At 41.5% G+C, this 20,101-nt stretch overlaps 1 protein-coding gene across 2 annotated transcripts in view; it reads left to right on the top strand.

Moving 5' to 3' along the window:
- Window positions 1–20,101, top strand: part of DOCK5 (dedicator of cytokinesis 5) — a 162,688-nt gene that overhangs the window by 17,132 nt on the left and 125,455 nt on the right. The gene's annotated exons all lie outside the window — the stretch shown is intronic.

The following is a 20,101-nucleotide window of genomic DNA, read 5'->3' on the forward strand; positions in this document are numbered from 1 at the left end:
GGCACATGTGATGGAAGTGGCACGCAGAGCCATCTTTTTGGCCATGCGAGCCATCGCCCGTTGCTCTTCTGGCTTCCGGCGTGCCGACTAGCTGGTTTTCACACGTGTGGGATCACCGGAAACCGGAAGAGCAGCCACCCGGTGCCCATGCGTGCAGTGGGAAGATGATCTTCCTGTTTCCAGCGTGTGCATGCGCACCAGCCAGCTGGTCTTTGCACGTGTGCGTGCCGGAAACCGGAAGACCAGGTGGCCGGTGCACATGTGCGCCAGAAATCGGAAATCATCTTTTCAGCGCATGCATGCGCACCGGGTGGCTGCTCTTCTGGTTTCCACTGCTCCCGCATACATGAAGACCAGCTGGACGGCACACCAGAACCGGAAGAGCAACGGGTGACGGCTCGCGTGCCCAGAGAGATGGCTCTGCATGTCACAGGTTGTATTCTTTTCTACTTTATGTCTTGACTTTAAATTATACCATCAAGGTCAGATTTATGTAAATGTGTGGCAGGGAGAGGAGAAGAGGTTAGCCCCCCTCGGTGCTGAAAAGGTTTGCCAACACTGGCCTATGTAATCAGCTTGGGAGTGTTCTTATCTTAAATCAGTGAGTACTTGTTTGGTAAGAGTGGATGGAAAGAGAGTGGAGATACCCTTATGGTAAGGCAAACAGCAGAGTACAGCTACAACTAAATTGGAACCCTGGCTGTATGGTATAATTATCTGGGAGGTTCCCACTGTAGAAGCAGATTCAAGCTTAGTTTTGCTCTATATCTCATTTTCATGATCTGCAGCAAACTTTTTTCTTCTCCTCCTCCAAACATTCAATATTCTACCTAGGACAGCTTCTCCTCTCTCATTCCTCCTACCTCGTTTATTTAATTCATTTATTAAGATTTTTAATCCACCTTTTATTGTTTTTTGTAAATAATACCAATAGCACTTAGACTTACTGTATATACCACTCTATGGTGCTTGATAGCACTCTCTGAGCTGTTTACAACATCAACATAATGCTTCCAACAACCTAGGTCCTCATTTTACTGACCTCGGAAGGATGGAAGGCTGACTTGAGGCAGTGGACATATCAGAGGTGGGTTTCAGCAGGTTCTGACTAGTTCTGGAGAACCGGTAGTGGAAATTTTGAGTAGTTCGGAGAACCGGTAATAAAAATTCTGACTGGCCCCGTCCCCATCTACTCTCTGCCTCCCAAGTCCCAGCTGATTGGGAGAAAATAACATTTACCTCCAAAATGTTTTGGCACCTTTTACTTCACGTGGCAACCCAAACCTTCCCACTTCTAATGCATAAAGTGAAAGGAACCTTAAAAGCCACTTTGAGTTGGACTTGGGATCAACTCTGAATTGCTATGACTTTTAATAAAAGTCTACTTTTAATAAAGTGCAAGTTAAACATCCAGTTTGGTCTAATGGTTTAAGGTGCCAGGCTGGAAACCATGAGTCTGTGAGTTTTTAGGCATGAAAACCGACTGGGAGACTTTGGGCCAGTCACTCTCTCTCAGCCCAATTCACCTCACAGGATTGTTGTTGTGCAGAAAATAGGAAGAGGAAGGAGCATTAGGTATGTTCCAGTGGTGGTTTTCAAAAATTTTTACTACCGGTTCTGTGGGCGTGGCTTGGTGGGTGTGGCAGGGGACGGATACTGCAAAATCTCCATTCCCACCCCACTCTGGGGGAAGGATTCTGCAAAATCTCCATTCCCACCCCACTCCAAGGGAAGGTTACTGCAGAATCCCCATTCTCTTCATTTGGCTTCATTCCTTATTCTACCTCATTCTCTTTTGAATCTCTCAATCTTGTTTAGTTGCTGAGTTGAAGAAATTAATGATAGGACAAGGTTGCCTTCCACCCTGACAGGCAGTTAAATTGTGGTTCTACAGGGTGTTTTGTTATCTCCCAAACTGCTTAACATCTAATGGGCAGTGTTGAATGATTTCATCCAGAGATTTGACGTTGTTGTTGTTTTTGTTGTTAACATATTGATGTCATTCAACACTACCACATTTTTTTTTTAAAATGAATCCCTGTAAAGTAATGCATATTCTGAATCAGTGTCTGGGTGGGGCAATCAACTAGATCAATAAACACCTGGATTTACCTTGGAGAAGATCCCGTTGGGATGATCCTTCTCTGCCAAGTTACGTTACCCAGGGCTTTTGCTGTGGCACATATGCTTCATTTGGTTATTTGGCCTTCGATGCTTAATTTTTAAAGCCTCTTGCTTATGAAACAGTACCACACTATCTGCAGAGAGGGTAAATCCAGGGTTTGCAGAATTCTCTCTCTCTCTCTCTCTCTCTTTTAAACAAACTCTTGAAGAAGGGAACTAAAATAGTCACGTGATGATTAAGCACAGCTAATGGTAATAGAATATTGACTTATTATAATGTGAGTGTTGTGTAAATAGTAAGAAATCTGTTGCAAATCGGAACAAATTCATTTTGCTCCTGATCATTTTGTTAGAGGGTCATTAATTTCCCTGTCCTTCTGATTTCTCTCTTTTTGCTCAGCAGGTTTTTGGGGAAAGAGTAACCTGGAGGGAAGCAATTGGGGTAGTCTGAAATCCAGACATTGAACAACAAAATTATCTTGATTTAAAGTGCTGGGAGTTGAAATCCAGTGATCTCCAGAGTATTCAATTAAGGATAACTGGGCTACCTACAAAGCAACTGGATTTCTGGGTCAAGGGAATTAAACCGCCTCCTCCCTTCCTACCTAAACAAAACAAAGCTTTTTCAGTATTTCTCAACCTTGCAACTTTAAGATTCATGGATTTCAAGTCAGAGAATTATATGTTTTGTTTGGGGGGCAGGGTTTTTTCCCCCCACATTTTGTTTTCCCCTTCCAACCTTTCTTGCACTTTTCATTCTACTGGCAGATTGTGGGAAATGAAGAACTTGTGCGAGTTCTATTTGTCCAAGAGAAATTACTATAGTATCCTTATTGCACCTAATTCTGTCTGTCTCTTTGAAGTACTAACAAGGTTGATAAAGACTCTGAATAAGAAGGAGCAGTGCTAAACTCAGATATTTAGTCATGGTGGACAGTAGTTTGTCTGGAAATTGCCAATTCTAGGCATGGCAATTTTTAACAATGTGATTTTAGTACCTGTCCACCTTCTTCTAGATGTATGTGTTTTCATTGCATGGAAGTTATTTGTGGATCTTGGGCTGTTGATTAAATCATATTTCTCTCATCATATGTTGCTAAATCTACTGCAGGCAGCTTTGCTTTTGTGGTAGCTTCTTGGTGACTTCTTGGCCCCCTTTTTTTTTATTTCAGATTGTTGGCTATACTGCCTTTGTCCATTTTCAGTTTGTTTACATGTGATATGCTTCTCAACTATACAATGGAAGGGTATAGCATAAAAACGGGAATCTCAAAAACCATATATGAAGTGCAGAGATCTGTATTTGCTCTGGAATAATATAGACAGGAAACAAATCATTGTAAGCAAGTTTAAACACAGATCCATGCGTGCTGAAAGACATTTAGAAGGTAAATGAAGTACATATGCAAAACCAAGCAAATGAGCTGTTCAGGACAATTGTAGGAAGAAAAATTCATCATTTCTGACAATTGGGTGTGTTGATTGGGCATGACAGTTACTGTAGCCCAGGTTTTGATGTGATTTAGTCAAAGTTTGAAGGTACACTTCTGTCAGGGTTCCAAGTAACACCCCTAACGAAATAAACCTCCGAGGCTTGAGTTTCCTCAAAGTTCCATTTTATTAGAGATGTCCTATTGGCACATCTGGGAAAACCCGAATCTGAAAGTTTCCAGGTTTTCCCCACCCAAAAGAAAGTTCAAGTCCCTGCCCAGCACCCACATGTCCATCACATGATCCAACCAGGCACCATCCAAAACTGGAGATGCCTGCGATCCACCTCATCACAGCAGCATGGCAAGGTGGCATTGACTCTCTGAGAAAAGAATGTTATTTTGACTACATATCACCCATACTCTATACAATCCCCCCTCCCAGTTTCCCACAGTAGAAAATGTGGCAGCCCTGAAGGCCCAAATGTACAAGATGGCTTCTAGGTCTGACAACTTAATTTCTTGGATGGTGCAGATCCTGGCAACAACATATTTTTGGTTGCTTAGAAGGTGAGCCAAAATTGGCGGACCTTTTAGAAGGCTAATGAGGCATCCCATTCATTTGCTTTGGCCTATTTGGTTTATGAAATGATGCTTTGTGTCTGATCCTGACCTCATCTCCTTCCCATGTAAGATGTTCTACCTGGTTATCGGCTTCTCCTTTAAATAGCCCACAATTTAAGTTTAATTTGGCACCATTTCAATTATTGTTTTTCCTTCCAAATTTGTATTTGGATTCATTAGAGCATGAATTCAACTGACACTTAATTACCTTTAAGATACGCTCAATTGATATTTAACATGCACCACTTCTGAAGTTTCTTCGTAATTTGTCGTTCAATGATTATACAAAATATTTATAATGAAATAATGTCCCAGATATATTAAGCTTTCTTCTTCATGGAGGCTGGTGATTTTTCTGGAGCCCCATTCTGGGTTCATGGCTAACTGAAGCCTTGCAAGCTAATTTCCTCAATTCAAGTTGAACACTTTGTCGTATCCATCACCCTGACCCCCGGTTAAAAATCTTCATTGTCTGCTTGTCTTTGTGGTTTGCTTTTTCTCCTAGACAATGAATTCCCTTTTCAGCTTGATTTTTTTTTTTCTTTCTATGCTTGGCATAACTTTGAGCAAAGGGAGGAATGTAGCAAATAAGAGGCTTTTTTGTCTGGGAAATCTCAGTGCTGCCTAAAATATGTTGTTTTCTTCCTTTTTTCTTTGCGTCTTCACAAGATTTCATACTTTGCTGTCACTATGGGTGGTTTTACTATTCTACTTTACTGTCATCATAAAATTTCATGCATGTGGTCTAGGAACCTGTCTTTTCTTCAGTTTAGAAGTTTATGCTGGCATAACTATTGTCTGCCAGAGTTAAGCCCTAGTTATCTTTTTTTCTCAGTGAGAAGTTGATAAATCGATCTACAGTATATATATAAAAAAGTATGCAAAATATTTGTGCAACTTAAAATCTGTGAGCTTTCTGAAATTGTTCTGTAGACTGTTGTTCTGTGATTTGAAAGGAAGGGCAACAGAGTCGCCATGCAAAAGTACCAGCGATAAATCTTTCACAACAGTCATAATTGAAGGTATCATATGAGCTTTGATTCTCGCTTTATTACCCTGCGAGGCGGATAAGACTGCAACAAGTAGTTAACTGTTAAATATTGCTAACGCTTCTTCTGTACTTGACTTTTAATTTGCATAGCACGCTGCGCCTGCTCTTCCAAAATGCAGAATCTTTTTCTATCTTGCCCTCTTTGATATGGTTCATATCTAGGCATGGCATCTCAAAACCTCCCCAGAGATCAAAAAGTCTTTGTAGCAGTGAAGGACCTTCTCTTTGGGCGTGGCTTCAGGGTCCTCTCCTCTTCCCACTTCTTCTCAATAAAGTCCCCGTTGTTTTGCTCCAAGTTTTGGCAAGTAGGTCGCATAGCAGCTCTTTCCTCCAAAAAACAGCTTAAATACCACTTTTAAATTGCATGGCTCGGAAGAACGCAATCCTTTATCCCATGCAATCCTTTATGATTTTCTTTTCTTTTCCTCCCTCCCCCCTCCTTTTCTGTTCTTTCTTTCCTTTTCTTTTCTTGTCTGAATCATGTAATAAGGCTCGAGCTGTTTGGTTCAAGGGCAATCAATAAAGCTCTTTGTTCTGACAGAAACTAAGGGGAGGGCCTTCTATCAGGTTACTGGCCTGAGCCAAAATGCCACTAGAGAGGCAGAGTGGCTTGCTCAGAAAGGAACTCTTCTTGTTGTTGGCTCGAAGACGGCAAGGGAAAAGGAGGGGGGGCAGAGAGAGAGATTTCTAAGCCAAGTCTAAGTTCATTATTTTAGTCAAAGAGATCCCACAGATTTGAATGCATGCAAACACGTTTGAAATCCTTTGGGTTCCCCCAACCCTTAGGGATAGAAGTCATTAAATCTCTTCTTCTAATTGGAGTTGACCACACTACTTGCTGCTTACATAAAAGAAAAAGAGAAGAAAAAAGGAACATATTTTTCTCAACCTAAAAACAAACTTTTGAAAAGATGTAAAGGGGTGTTCATGATGGGGGGGGGAATCTTGTGATCAGGACAGTAAAAATTTTAGTGGGGATCCATCGGGAAATAATGAATATAAATGTGAAAAAACATGCGGGACAAACAAGCCATTGATATGCCAGTATATATTATGCCGTATAGGAGCGTCATTTCCCTATAGGGTATATATGTCATATAAAACAATGATTGGATCTCTGGTCTGTTATTTTCCATCAGAACCAGCTGGCTATTTTTTTTGCACCTGGGGTACCTCCATGTTCAGCTTTACATTTTATTTATTTATTCTGTCTGCAAGAGCAACAGAGGAGACAGACAGTAGCAGATTGCTGCTGGACTGAATACGAGATTTCGGGGGGGGGGGTTGTATTTTTTTTTAAAAAAAAATGGGAGCCTTTAAAAGGCAAAATACTGCATTCAGGACTGAAGGCATTCATTCTGACCCTTATTTTGAAAGGATAAAAACTGGGAATATGATATCATTAATGTAGATTTATTCTAGGTATGTGAGAAAGATCTTGAGAGATGAGTCAAAGAGGTGCTGATAGGCAGATAAGAGAGTGCATAGCTAATGGTGAGATTTAGCCGGTTCAGGCCAGTTCCGGTGAACTGGTAGTTAAATTGCTGGGTGGCCCTCCCACCCCGCCCCTTCCAGGAGTCCCCACACACCCCATTTTGGCTCCCATGTAAGTGCAGGGAGGCCTACTAGGCTGAAAATGGGGCATGGGGGGCAGTGGTGAAATCCAATTTTTTTTTACTACTGGTTCTATGGGCGTGGCTTTGTTGGCATGGTGTGGCTTGGTGGGCGTGGCAGGGGAAGGATACTGCAAAATCCCCATTGCCTCCCCACTCCTGGGGGAAGGATATTCCAAAATCTCCATTCCCACCACACTCTGGGGCCAGCCAGAGGTGGTATTTGCCGGTTCTCCAAACTACTCAAAATTTCCACTACCAGTTCTCCAGAACCTGTCAGAACCTGCAGGATTTCACCCCTGGTGGGGGGCAGCACGCCCCCCACCCCCACCCCGTGGCCCGTTTTTGCTCCCAGGAGGCTTCAGGGAGGCCTCCTAGGCCCAAAATGCAGCACGGGGATGTGTGTGGCATGTCCTCCCCCTGTCATAGCCCATTTTTGCTCCCAGGGGGGTGCAGGAGGCCGGGTGCTGCCTGTCACATCCTCTGGCCACACCCATCATGGCCCCACCCACCCAGCCGGTCATTAGGAAAGAGAACCGGTTGTTAAATTATTTGAATCCCACAACTGTGATTAGCCCACAGCTACATAATGGGTGGAGAATGAGGCTCAGAAAGGATCCTTCCTAGCTTCTCATGTTGTGAAGGAGACATGTACTTTCATTCAGATTTGCAATATTCCGTAAATGTAGCTTTGCAATAAAGTAAAATTAGCAAATCTGGTCATGTTCCTGGTCTGGTCTGTTTGGAAATCCTGTCCGGAGCAATGTAGGGATTGCCCATCCCATCCCTGCCATCCCTGCCATTTAAGTGCTGTAGGTGTTGTGGCTCCGTTACCGGAGCCTGTGTCATCGTCAGGAGAGGACTCCGAGAGTGAAGGGGAGGAGTTGGCAAGGCCTCCCTCTCCAGGATCCTCCTCTCTGGCAATGCCTTCGGTGTCCGCCGAAGGGCAAGAGATAGGGCCAGGGCCAAGCACGTCCACGCAGCCACAGATGGACAGTGATGATGGTAATGAGTCTTGGCTGGACCCACGCCAGCGTCGCAGAGATAAGCGTGTGCAACAGAAGAAAGGGCGTGCCCGAGATTAGGCTGAGTCACTGGACCACACCCCACAGGATATAAAAGGGAGCGTGGTGGCCAGTCAAACCTTGTGACGAACAAAGATGAAAGCTTCCACGCCATTCTGCATTGCCGGACTTTTGCTTTAAGACTTTGCTGGAGTATCTCTGGACTTGATTAATTCCGTAATTATTGAGCTGCTTTCCTTTGATGTATCAGAAGTGGGGAGAAGTTATCTCTCCTCTTTGTAAATAATAAACTCTTGGCAGGCAGCCACTAGGTTGTTGCCAAGTTCCGTTATCATAAGGAAAAGGATTTTGCCGGCTGGTTTGGTCTTTAACTCCTGAATGTCTGTTGGTATGTGCGCGTGGGGTTGGGGACAGAATAGTAGGGTCAAGAGAAATTGGAATAAGAATGTCAGAGGGATAGAATATGGAATATTTTATTGTATGTTTGTATGTATGTACATATAATACACATAATATATTGATATAGAATAATGGAAATTAGTCAATAGGTGAAGTTTATGTACTGTATATGTAAATTTGTTTCTCAATTGAGAGAAACTTGTATGGAATAAGGAATAAGAATGGGAGAAGCCCAATAGACTGATGGATTGGACTGACAGTTTTCACAGTTAAAAGATCTGGAAGGGTTTGGGCAAACTATGCATAAAAAGATTTTATTAGAAGAGCTGAAAAAGGACCAGATCCTGATCATGAGAGCTACACTGAGCCCTTGAAGTCTTTTTGGGAGGGAACCGCTACCAACATTTGAAGATGCAACCAAAATCAGGTGCCAAAATTGTGCCAAATTTCAAAGTATGGGGGAGTGATCTGCCCTGTAATATTGGTGCTGGGGAAGACAGCTACAGATTGCATACTGCTGTACTAGAAAGAAAAGCAATGACACAATCGTCAAGGCTGCTGCAGCAAACTGTTTTAGGTATGTGGAAATGGCCACTCGATTGTTTGCTTATGTATTCACTTAAAAGATTTGAACAGCCACCCAGCTTATGTGACATAACCCCAGGCAGCTCACAAGAGTAATAAACGAGTAAAAACAGTAACAAGCGTAGAAAACAACAATACAGAACAGATCATATTAGTGTAAGTGATTTTCTCACTCTAAAAAGTAGACTGCAAAGCCCTTCTCCCCAAAGAACCTTGGTAGCACAGTGGTCTAAAGCACCCTGTTATTAACACAGCTGCCTGCAATTACTGCAGGTTCGAGTCTTACCAGGCTCAAGGTTGACTCAGCCTTCCATCCTTTCTAAGGTAGGTTAAATGAGGACCCAGTTTGTGGGAGCAATAAGCTGACTTTGTATGAATATACAAAAGTATGAAGGGTATTGCTTAACGCATTGTAAGCCGCACTGAGTCTCCGGAGAAGGGCGGCATATAAATCAAATTTAAAAAAAAAATGTTGTAAATCAGTGTTTTTCAAATTCGGCATTTTGGGGATGTGTAGACTCCAACTCCCCCAGATGTTCCTAAGAGTTGAAGTCCACACATCTTAAAGGTGTTGAGGTTGAAAAACAGTGTTGTAAATGAGTAGCTTTGGATAGTGGGAGAAACAAAGCTTGCAAGGAAGAGAAGATAAGGACAGTCGAAGGAATGCAATCAATAAAATCATATGTAATCATGTTTCATTTTCCATTGGGCATTCAGCTGAAGGTTTTCAGTTGAAATGTCCAGTTCAGTCACCTCTTGCTCATTGGAAAAATTCAAATTAAATCATTCTTGACAGATGCCTGTCTAGACTGCGCTTGAATGAATCTGGTACCTCTCTGGCTAATTGCTTCTATTGTTCAATTGCATTTTTTATTGGAGCATTTTTCCTAACATATTACATTTTCCGAAGCATTTTTTTGCCTCTGTGATATTTGGCAGAGATGGAAAACCTGAAGTCCATCAGATTATTAGTACATTACAACTCCTCAGGAGGCTGTGATGAACCGTATTACTCATTACTCCTGCTTGCTTGTGCTCCTGAAATTCAGCCGCAGATTGATGATTTTCAATAGCAAGATGTTTAGCTAACGTGTAAGAAAAAGCATGAAACAGGTGAATTGTAGAAGAAGAGCAGGCAGAGCTTGGGGAGGGAGTACGGAGTTAAATGGATCAATATCAGGCACAAAGAATCAGGATCACCAATTAGGTTGCAGCATAGACATTTTATTTAAGCCTAAATACAAGAATCTGATCAATTAAAGTCCAGTACTAAATTGGCATCAGATAAGGGCCAACGGAATTTAGGAGGGGTAACTGTTAGATCGTTAGACTTCCACATGGTGTCAGGAAGGGCGTCCAGCTAGTAAATTCTCAGCTCCATCCAGTCACCCCAACTGTACCCTAGGTTAAGGGATTGCAGGGTTGTAAACAAGGGAGACCTGAATCACTTATGTGGGAATGCAACGATTCTAACTGATGATATGTTTAACTCTGCCTCCCGGTTCTCCCTGCTCTTTTCCAACATGAATCAACCCACTAATATCTTTAATACACCTAATATATTTTACTCAAATCTAAAACTCCAAATCTAAAAATTCCCCCAACATGCCCAAACTAGTTAGAACCAGGGTGGATAAAAATCAATGATTTTTAAAAAAAAAAAAATCAAAAAAATCAGATTTTTTTAAATTTAAATCGGATTTTTTTTTATTTTTATCGAATTTATTTTAATAAAAAAAATTTTGGGGGTAAAAATCTATCGTAAGATAGTTTTCTATTTAAGATACATATATAATTTAGTTTATTCAGCATGAAATGGAGCTTAGTTATGTAGCGTGAGGCTGTATATTCTGCAACACTGGGACTATCGGTGAGTCAACAGCGGGTCAAAGGAGTAGCAGAGATGACAGTTGCTCTTTAAAAATTAGGATTTGAATCGAGTTGATTTAAATCAAGCCTTTTTACTAGTGATTTAAATCATGATTTAAATCGTGATTTAAATCAACTCGATTTAAATCAAATCCACCCTGGTTAGAACTAATGATCTAATCTCATTGCTGATCTTTTGTATATATAGCTTGGTATATATATAATACCAATATATTAGCAATATAGCAATATATTTTGCTACCTGTAAAAGACTAGCTTTTAGTGAGTGATCATAGTCCTCTGCTTATGATCAGTCACTTAATGACCATTTGAAGTTACAACAGATCTCCCCCAGTTATTTACAACCCATTTTCAAAGTTACGATGGCCGTAACTTCTCACAATCACACAATTGCATTTTGGGTGCTTGGCAGTTGGCTTATCTTTATGGCCATTGTCACTACCCTAAAGTCACATGACCATGATTTGTGATCTTTTTTTTGCCAATTTCTGGTATTTACTTCCAGTTTTCAGCAAAAAAGGCCCATTGGCGGGAAAATGGATTTGCTTAATAACCACTGTATTGCTGCAAAAATCAGATCTGGTCATGCAATGCCTCAATTTACGACTACAATGACCTACAACTCTTAATTCCAGGCTCAATTCTGGTTGCACATTGAGGACTATCTTCATAATGTTGTTGTTTGTTTTTATGATAAAAACTTGAGTTGCTTCCGATACACGGAATTCAGAAATGTTACAAGCAAAATGTTGTAACCGTATGAAGATGATGATTACTATATTTTTTGCACTATAAGACGCTCCGGACCATAAGACGCACCTAGCTTTTGGGGAGGAAAACAAGAAAAAAAAAATCTGCCTCCCAGCAATTTGCCTCCTTGCAGCAAACAGCAAGCAGCCTGGTCAGCTTCAGCACAGCCTGATTTAGCATGAACAGCTGATTGGCAGTTGTATCGGCTTCCCAGAATATCACTGATCAGCTGTTCCAGGCTGCAGGGATCGCCGCCGCCCATCGCCGTCTCCCTGCACCCCATTTTTGGCCTCTGTGTGCCCCATTTTCAGCCCGTTCCAGGCAGCAGGGATCGCTGCCACCACCTATTGCCACTGATCCCCGCCACCTGGAACAGGCTGAAAATGGGATGTGCAGAGGCCGAAAATGGGGTGCGTGGAGGCCGAAAATAGGACGCGCAGAGGTGGCAATAGGCAGTGGCAGCGATGGGTCGCAGCGATCCCCGCAGCCTGGAACAGCTGATCAGTGATATTCCGGGAGGTCGATCCAACCGCCAATCAGCTGCTTGTGCTAAATCAGGCTGTGCTGAAGCTGACCAGGCTGCTTGCTGTTTGCTGCAAGGAGGCAAATTGCTGGGAGGCAGAGGCCGAAGGATGGGGGCTGGCAGGTGGGCAGGGCTTCAGCACCATTCGCTCTATAAGACGCACAGACATTTCCACCCACTTTTGGGGGGTGGGGAAGTGCATCTTATAGACCGAAAAATATGGTAAATGCTGATTTTCCCATTGGTGTCCCTCATCAAATCCTCTCCGACTAATGATTGATTTGCTTGTTCCAATTTTTCGATGAAAGAGTATCTTAAGAGAACATAAAGGAGCAGAGCTTCCAAAGTTGAAGGTATAGATTTGAGGCTAGCTTAGCCCCAGATAATTCTTCACAAATTGTAAAATTTTACCAAGCTAGAAGGAATTAGCCCTATTTGGTTTGGTCCCACTAAGGGACCAAACAGGCACATATGCCTGTGCCCTGAAGACTTGTACCTTGACTATTTTTTATCTCACATCACTTCAGAGTTTGCTCTAGGTGCTGATATTTTATTGCTGGACCACTGCAGAATTTTTCTTCCTTTCACCTGCCCACTCATGGATTGTCACATTCTTTTGTTGTTGCAAAGAGAATAAGTATAATATTTAAATGTCATTTTAAAAGTTTGTCAGTCAGTGGAATTCAGACTTGCTGAATATAGGGTATAATGCAAGTTTTGAATTCCTAGCCCTGCCTCAAATTAAATATTAAACCAGTTATAATCTGAAGAGAAGTGTAAAATATTTTCAAGTAAAAACTGAGTAGCTTAGGTATGAACCAGGAAGTCCCTGGCAAAATTCTCCAAGCTGTCATTCAATGAATTAGGCCAGTTGTTATCCTCTTAACCTTCCCTTCCAAGCCAGGTCACAGCAATGAATGAGCCTGTCAGTTTCACTTTCATGAAGAACTTCATAAATCTGGAAAAGTTTCAGATGCAAATGAAAGAAAAGTCTTATCTGTCTGCCAAATTCAGGAGGTATATAAATTCCTTGTGAGGTCAACGCCATATTATATTGTTCAAATCTCTCTCTCTCTCTCTCTCTCTCTCTCTCTCTCTCTCTCTCTCTCTCTCTCTCTGCTTTAATTTATATGCCGCTCTTCTCCGGAGACTTAGGGCGGCTTACAATGCGTTAAGCAATAGCCTTCACACTTTTGTATATTTATACAAAGTCAGCTTATTGCGCCCACAATCTGGGTCCTCATTTTACCTACCTTAGAAAGGATGGAAGGCTGAGTCAACCTTGAGCCTGGGGAGATTTGAACTTACAGTAATTGCAAGCAGCAGATGTTAATAATAGTGCTTTAGTCCACTGTACTACAGGCTCTTCCCCTAGATGATGCATCTAACAGTTCAATTTCCTCCTGGGTTTTGTTGTCAAAGCTTTTCTATGATGTATCATCTCCAAGCTTTCCTGAGAAACCTGGAATCAATGTTATCTTCTTAGCAATTTTGTACGTAGGCGGAGAAAATGAAATTCAGCTGAAGGGCTTCATTCAACAGCATCATAACTGAATGAAGGAAATAGAATAAATACTTGCTTTTCTTCTAGTTGAATTTGGCTTGCTATCTAGTGTGTCTCCTGGATCGGGGTCCTAAACTCCTGGTCCGTGGATCGCACTGGGCCATGGCATGCCAGAAAATGGGCCACGCAAACAAGCTAAGCCCCATCCGTGGGGTGCAGGCGGCATGCAAAATCACATCGGCAGAAAAACCTGTCTCCACGGAACCGGTTCCTGGTTGATAGGTTTTCACTGTGTAGAAGTTAAACCTCTTTGTAATCAAATTGACTTTCAAATTGACTTTTCTTGTTAGTTTAGTAGAGCAGTACTTTGATTAAAGTTTTGTGTGTTCCCAGGCAAGTTTTTCTGCTTGGATATGCCTCAGTAAATGACTACCTCTACTCTTTATTGTACCATCAATAGGATTATTTTAAAGCTGTGACTCTTTAGAAAAAGAAAAAAAACAGCTTTGGTTAACAAGGAGGAAGAAGAATATTCTTGTCACCGCACTGAACAACAAATTGTATGCTTATTTGATATAAATGCCAATTGTCCATATATCCAGTTGCAGAAATATCAATTCCTGAACTGATCTTGGAACATCAGTTCAGGATTCATTATTCAGAATTCCGATACAGTAGAATATAGTGCAGTTAGAGTGCAGCCCATTGTTATCTTCTGTGAATATCTGCATCTTTTGAACTTCATATCATTCTTTTTAAGACTGACAACCAGAGTTCAAGCAGAGGTGAAATCCAGCAGCTTCTGACAGGTTCTGTAGAACTGATAATGGAAATTTTGAGTAGTTCGGAGAACCGGCAAATACCACCTCTGGCTGGCCCCAGAGTGGGGAGGGAATGGAGATTTTGCAGTATTCTTATCCAAGCCATACCACGGCCACCAAGCCACACCCACAGAACTGGTAGTAAAAAAAATTGGATTTCACCACTGAATTCAAGAAAATTGAATGTACCTGAAATTATAATTATGGAGAACCTTGGCTCATCAGGGCAGAGCAGCATCAGAATAACAGAGTTGGAAGGGACCTTGGAGGTCTTCTAGTCCAACCCCCTGCTCAGGCAGGAAACCCTACACCACTTCAGACAAATGGTTGTCAAATCTCTTCTTAAAAACCTCCAGTGTTGGAGCAAGTCATTCCACTGATTTTGTTCCACTGATTAATTGTTCTAACTGTCAAGAAATTTCTCTGTAGTTCTAGGTTGGTTCTTTCCTTAATTAGTTCCCATCCATTGCTTCTTGTTCTGCCTTCAGGTACTTTGGAGAATAGGTTGACTCCCCTCTTCTTTGTGGCAGAGGAAGAGGGGGTCAGCCTATTTTCTATCATGCAAGTATATGTTGGCCAAACACTTTTGCTTGCTTGTCCCTACCAGCCAGTGCAAATAAACAATCCAGGAATTGACTTGGAAAAGGAAGTGCAATATCGTGGTGTGTTTAAACTAGTAAGTCTGTATTTGTTGTATTTGAGATATAAGGTAGCACAGAATAATAGAATTTCACCAGAAACAAATTCTGTTCCCATAATTCCAAATAAAGTGAAAGCAAGCATCAAAAATCTGTTGGCATTCATTTTTCAAAATTCAGCATTGAGAACAGGGGAGAATATCCGAAACAAAACAAAAAAACATAAAAATCCTCTGCTGAAAGTTTTACCAAACAGGGACAGTCATTTTTCAAACGAACACAAACTCACACACGCCTCTAAAACACACAAACACAAAGCATATTGATTTGTGTTTTTTTTTTTTTTTTTAAGAAAATGATTGTTAAAACGATTTATTAACCTGTTATAGGATTAGGTTGTTGTACATAAAGGCTTTGTTCTTCAACATTAGGAATGTAAATAGTTTTTTTTTTAAACGATAAAAAGAAACATCTAATTTGAATAGCAAACTAATAAAACTTAGAATAAAGCAAATGGGATTTGTAGTGATTCTCATCAACCACTAATCAGAAACAAAGCTTGTCCTTATTTTACCAGTTCTAGTTTGTCTGGGAAGCAAAGAAACAGGGAATCCCAGTTCTATTACAGATTAACAAAGTTGGAAGGGACCTTGGAGGTCATCTAGTCCAACCCCCTGCCCGAGCAGGAAACTCTATATCATTTCTGACAGATGGCAGTCCAATCTCTTCTTGAAAGCTTCCAGTGGTGAAGCTCTCACAACTACTGAAGGCAACTTCTGTTCCATGGGTTGATTGTTTTCACTGTCAGAAAATTCCTCCTTATTTCTCGATATTTGGTCGATATTTGTCGGATCATCTGCAACCAGCAACAGCTCCCCATCGCCCGCTGCGTTCTCACAGGGAGGGCCTACTCAGGGTGCCGTTGGCTAGACAGTGTCGACTGGCAACCCCTAGAGGCAGAGCTTTCTCTATGGGTGCTCCCACCCTCTGGAACCAACTTCCTCTGGGGCTCCGGTTGGCCCCTGACCTCCGCACCTTCCGCCGTGACTTAAAGACATGGTTGTTCAGCCTGGACTGGGGGGGTTAACATGTATTTTAAGATACTTTTATTCGGATATTTTATTGTTGTCAGCTGCCCTGAGTCCTTCGGAGATAGGGCGGCATATAAATCAAATCAAATCAAATCAATCAATCAATCAATCAATCAATTTCTAGATTGAATCTCTCCTTGTTCAGTTTCCATCCATTATTCCTTGTCTGGCCTTCAGGTGCTTTGGAAAATAACTTGACCCCCTCCTCTCTGTGGCAGCCCCTCAAATATTGGAACACTGCTATCATGTCTCCCCTGGTCCTTCTCTTCACTATGTTCCTAAGCATTTTCTTTCAAACTAATTTAGCCTAGTCTTCCTCAATCTCCATGTCCAAACAAACAAACAGACAGACAGATAGAGAGGCTATTAGCGTGTTCATAATCCCCATAGTTTCTTAGATTGAGTGAAACAGAATGAAACTACAGTTTAGAAATGTTAGAAACTTTTGGGGAGTGATTTCTACAAGGCGGTAGAACTATCAATCAGTGAAAGGACTTGCCTCCAACTCTGGAGGTTTTTAAGAAGAGATTGGACAGCTGTTTGTCTGAAATGGTACTATAGGGTTTCCAGCATAAGCAGGAGGTTGGACTAGAAGACCTCTGAGATCCTATCCAACTCTGTTATTTGCTTCAAGGTGCGCTTCAAGGTTTTGGTTCTCATCTTCAAAGCGCTCCATGGCTTAGGGCCTGGTTATTTACGAGACCACCTTCTGCCACCGATAACCTCTCACCGGCCAATACACTCCCACAGAGAGGGCCTCCTCAGGGTGCCGTCGGTCAGCCAATGTCAGTTGGCGACCCCCCCGGGGAAGAGCCTTCTCTGTGGGGGCACCCGCCCTCTGGAATGAGCTACCCCCAGGGATACGACTGATCCCGGACCTCCGGACCTTCCTCCGGGCTCTGAAGACTTTTTTATTTCAGCAAGCTGGGCTGGGTGAAAAATCTTTTAATTGGTGAATTTTATGGGTAAGGGGTTTTTAAATTGGGGGAAGCCAAAGATAAGTTCAATTTTGTTTTATAGTATTTTAATGTTTATATTGTGTGTTTTTTTAATTTTGGCTGTTCACCGCCCCGATTCCTTCGGGAGAGGGGGGGCGGTATAAAAATTTAAAAAATAAATAAATAAAAATAAATTCTGCTGTTCCAAGGGACATAACTTTGTGTCTCTTTGCAATATGCAATTGTTTAATGTTTCAACAGACATTTCCCTTGATAAGGAGTTTCCTTGAAATGTGTGGGGGAGCTATTATCTATTGGCACAGCTGACTTTTTAAAACTCTCTCCCCTCCTCACGGGGTTATTGTTGACCCCCTTGTTTGCCGTTCTCATGTGAATCTGCCCCAAGCATATGCTCAGCTGATGATGGATAAGGAAAATACCACCTGCATGGTTCTTTTCACACTGACAATATTAATCCCAACTGTAAGAAGAGAGCTAGAAAACTCTTTGTTTAAAAGCTGGGGTTTCAGGAGAGGCGAAGGAGAAGAAGACTTAAAATAGATGTCTATTCATCCCAGCGGCCAGTTCTCAAAATATCCAGTAAACTTTCAAGTTGCCATTTATTGCAGTATTATTTATAGTCGCTAGAGTTGAAAGGGAACGTTGGAAGTTTATTATTTCCTGTGTGGTAAACTATGACCATTTTGTTTGCCTTGGCAATAGCCCAGGAAGTAATATACCTAATTATGGATGAATCCAGTGTGTTTCCTGGTTTAAGTTCCTATAAGCTTACGTCTTCACATACACACAGAGAAGGAAAAGTATTTCATAGATGTCGTGTTAACATTAACAGAGGATAGAATCAAGAATCGTTTTACAAGAAGAGTCCTCCATTCCTCTAACTCAGTGGTTCTCAACCTTCCTAATGCCATGACCCTTTAATACAGTTCCTCATGTTGTGGTGACCCCCAACCATAAAATTATTCCTAAAACCATTGAAAATATGTGTTTTCTGATGGTCTTAGGCGACCCCTGTGAAAGGGTCATTCAACCCCCAAAGGGGTCGCGACCCACAGGTTGAGAACCACTGCTCTAACCGCAATAAAATACCTTATGTATGCCACCAGACTCCAAATTTTGGGCTTAGACAACTTAGAACTATGCCAACTTCAGTCTGACCTAAGCATAGTACATAAAATTATCTGCCACAATGTACTTCCTGTCAACGGCTACTTCAGCTTCAATCACAACAATACACGAGCAAATAATAGATACAAACTCAAGGTAAACCGCTCCAAACTCGATTGCAGAAAATGTGACTTCAGCAACAGAGTGGTCAATGCCTGGAATGCACTACCTGACTCTGTAGTTTCTTCCCCAAACCCCCAAAACTTTAACCTTAAACTGTCTACTGTTGACCTCACCCCATTCCTAAGAGGTCTGTAAGGGGCGTGCATAAGAGCACCAGCGTGCCTACCGTCCTTGTCCTAATACTCCTTTTTACTTACTCTTTTCATGTATTCAAATTATGTTTATACTTTTACCTGTTACCTTATATATGCTTGACAAATAAACTTATGATTATGATTAAGATTGTGTGAAGTACTAGTACTGTTTTACAAAGTCTTAGTAAAACCACACCTAGAGTACTGCATCCAGTTTTGGTCAGCACCCTATAAAAAAAGATGTTGAGACTTTAAAAAAAGTGCAGAGAAGAGCAACAAAGATGATCAGGGGCCTGGAGACTAAAATATATGAAGAATGGTTTCAGGATTGGGTACGGCTGGTCTAGTGAAAAGAAGGGCCAGGGGATACATGATAGCAATGTTCCAATACTTGAAGGGCTGCCACATAGAAGAGGGATCAACCTATTTTCCAAAGCACCGAAGGCAAGTCAAGAAACAACAGATGGAAACTAATCAAAGAGAGATCCAACATTTCCTGACAGTGAGAACAATCAACAGTGGAGCAGCTTGCCTTCAGCTCCATCACTGGAAGCTTTTAAGAAGAGACTAAACAGCCACCTGTGTGTAATGGTCTCCTGCTTGAGTGGGACCCTAGACCTCTAAGATCCCTTCCACCTCTGATATTCTATGTTCTATAATATTCTATGTTCTATGTCTCAGGTTTTGGGAGACAATTCTTACCATTTCCGGTTATGGGACATGCTAATGGGAATTGTAGAATTCAGAAGACTGGCAGAGCACTAGGCTCTTTGGCCCTTGATCTTCAGCACAAATCAGTTGTTTTAAATGCCTCTCTTGGGGTTGGTTAGATATCGTTTTTAACGAGAGTGTCTTTCACTGCATTCATCGTGTGAGTTCAGTTAGCATTATTCTTTCTTGATTCATATAGAACTGAGAAGCTGAGAAATGGGATGGAGCAATTTTGCAGATTGAAGAGTTGGTGAGAAGAAGGGAATTACAGGCTCTTGTCTATCAAGAGCTCCATTGAATGCCAGTTTTTTATTTCTCTTTCCTCCAAGAGTTCTTAACTGCTCACTCGCATTGATTCTCCCATATTGAGGTAGTTCAATATCTCCCATATTTAGTTTAACCCTTTAGCTGATGCACATCATACAGGAGTGGCCAAAATTGTGGAAACCTTCTGGGAAAAGTGTATTTTCTAAAACTAGCTAATAACACCACTTTTTTGGGGAGTGGTACCATAAAATTATAAATCAATGGAAAGATAATTTAATCAAGAATGTAATGCAATAACTTTTATGAAGGATTTGCTATTAGAATAGCAGTTACAGTATAAAGAAGAAAACTGAAACACAGAGAATAAACAAGATATACAAAAATTATCACCATAGAAAAAATGAGATATACAAAAATTATTATGTCAGTTAATAGTTGGGTAGCCTTTAGCATGAATTATGGCCTTACAACGTCTTCCCATGGAGTGAACCAAGTCTTTTAGTTCTGCAGCTGTTATAATGTGAAACCAAGATTGAATGGTGGCTTCTATTAACTGGATTTTATTGCTGGGTCACTTCTGACTAGCAAGTTTCTTTAGTCGGCTCCATAGATTTTCCATTGGGTTAAGGTCTGGGCTATTCCCAGGCCATTCCAGCAGTGGAATAGGATTAT

The sequence above is a fragment of the Pantherophis guttatus genome, chromosome 9 (genome assembly GCF_059756535.1).
Source record: "Pantherophis guttatus breed Tessera chromosome 9, ASM5975653v1, whole genome shotgun sequence".
Lineage (NCBI taxonomy): Eukaryota > Metazoa > Chordata > Lepidosauria > Squamata > Colubridae > Pantherophis > Pantherophis guttatus.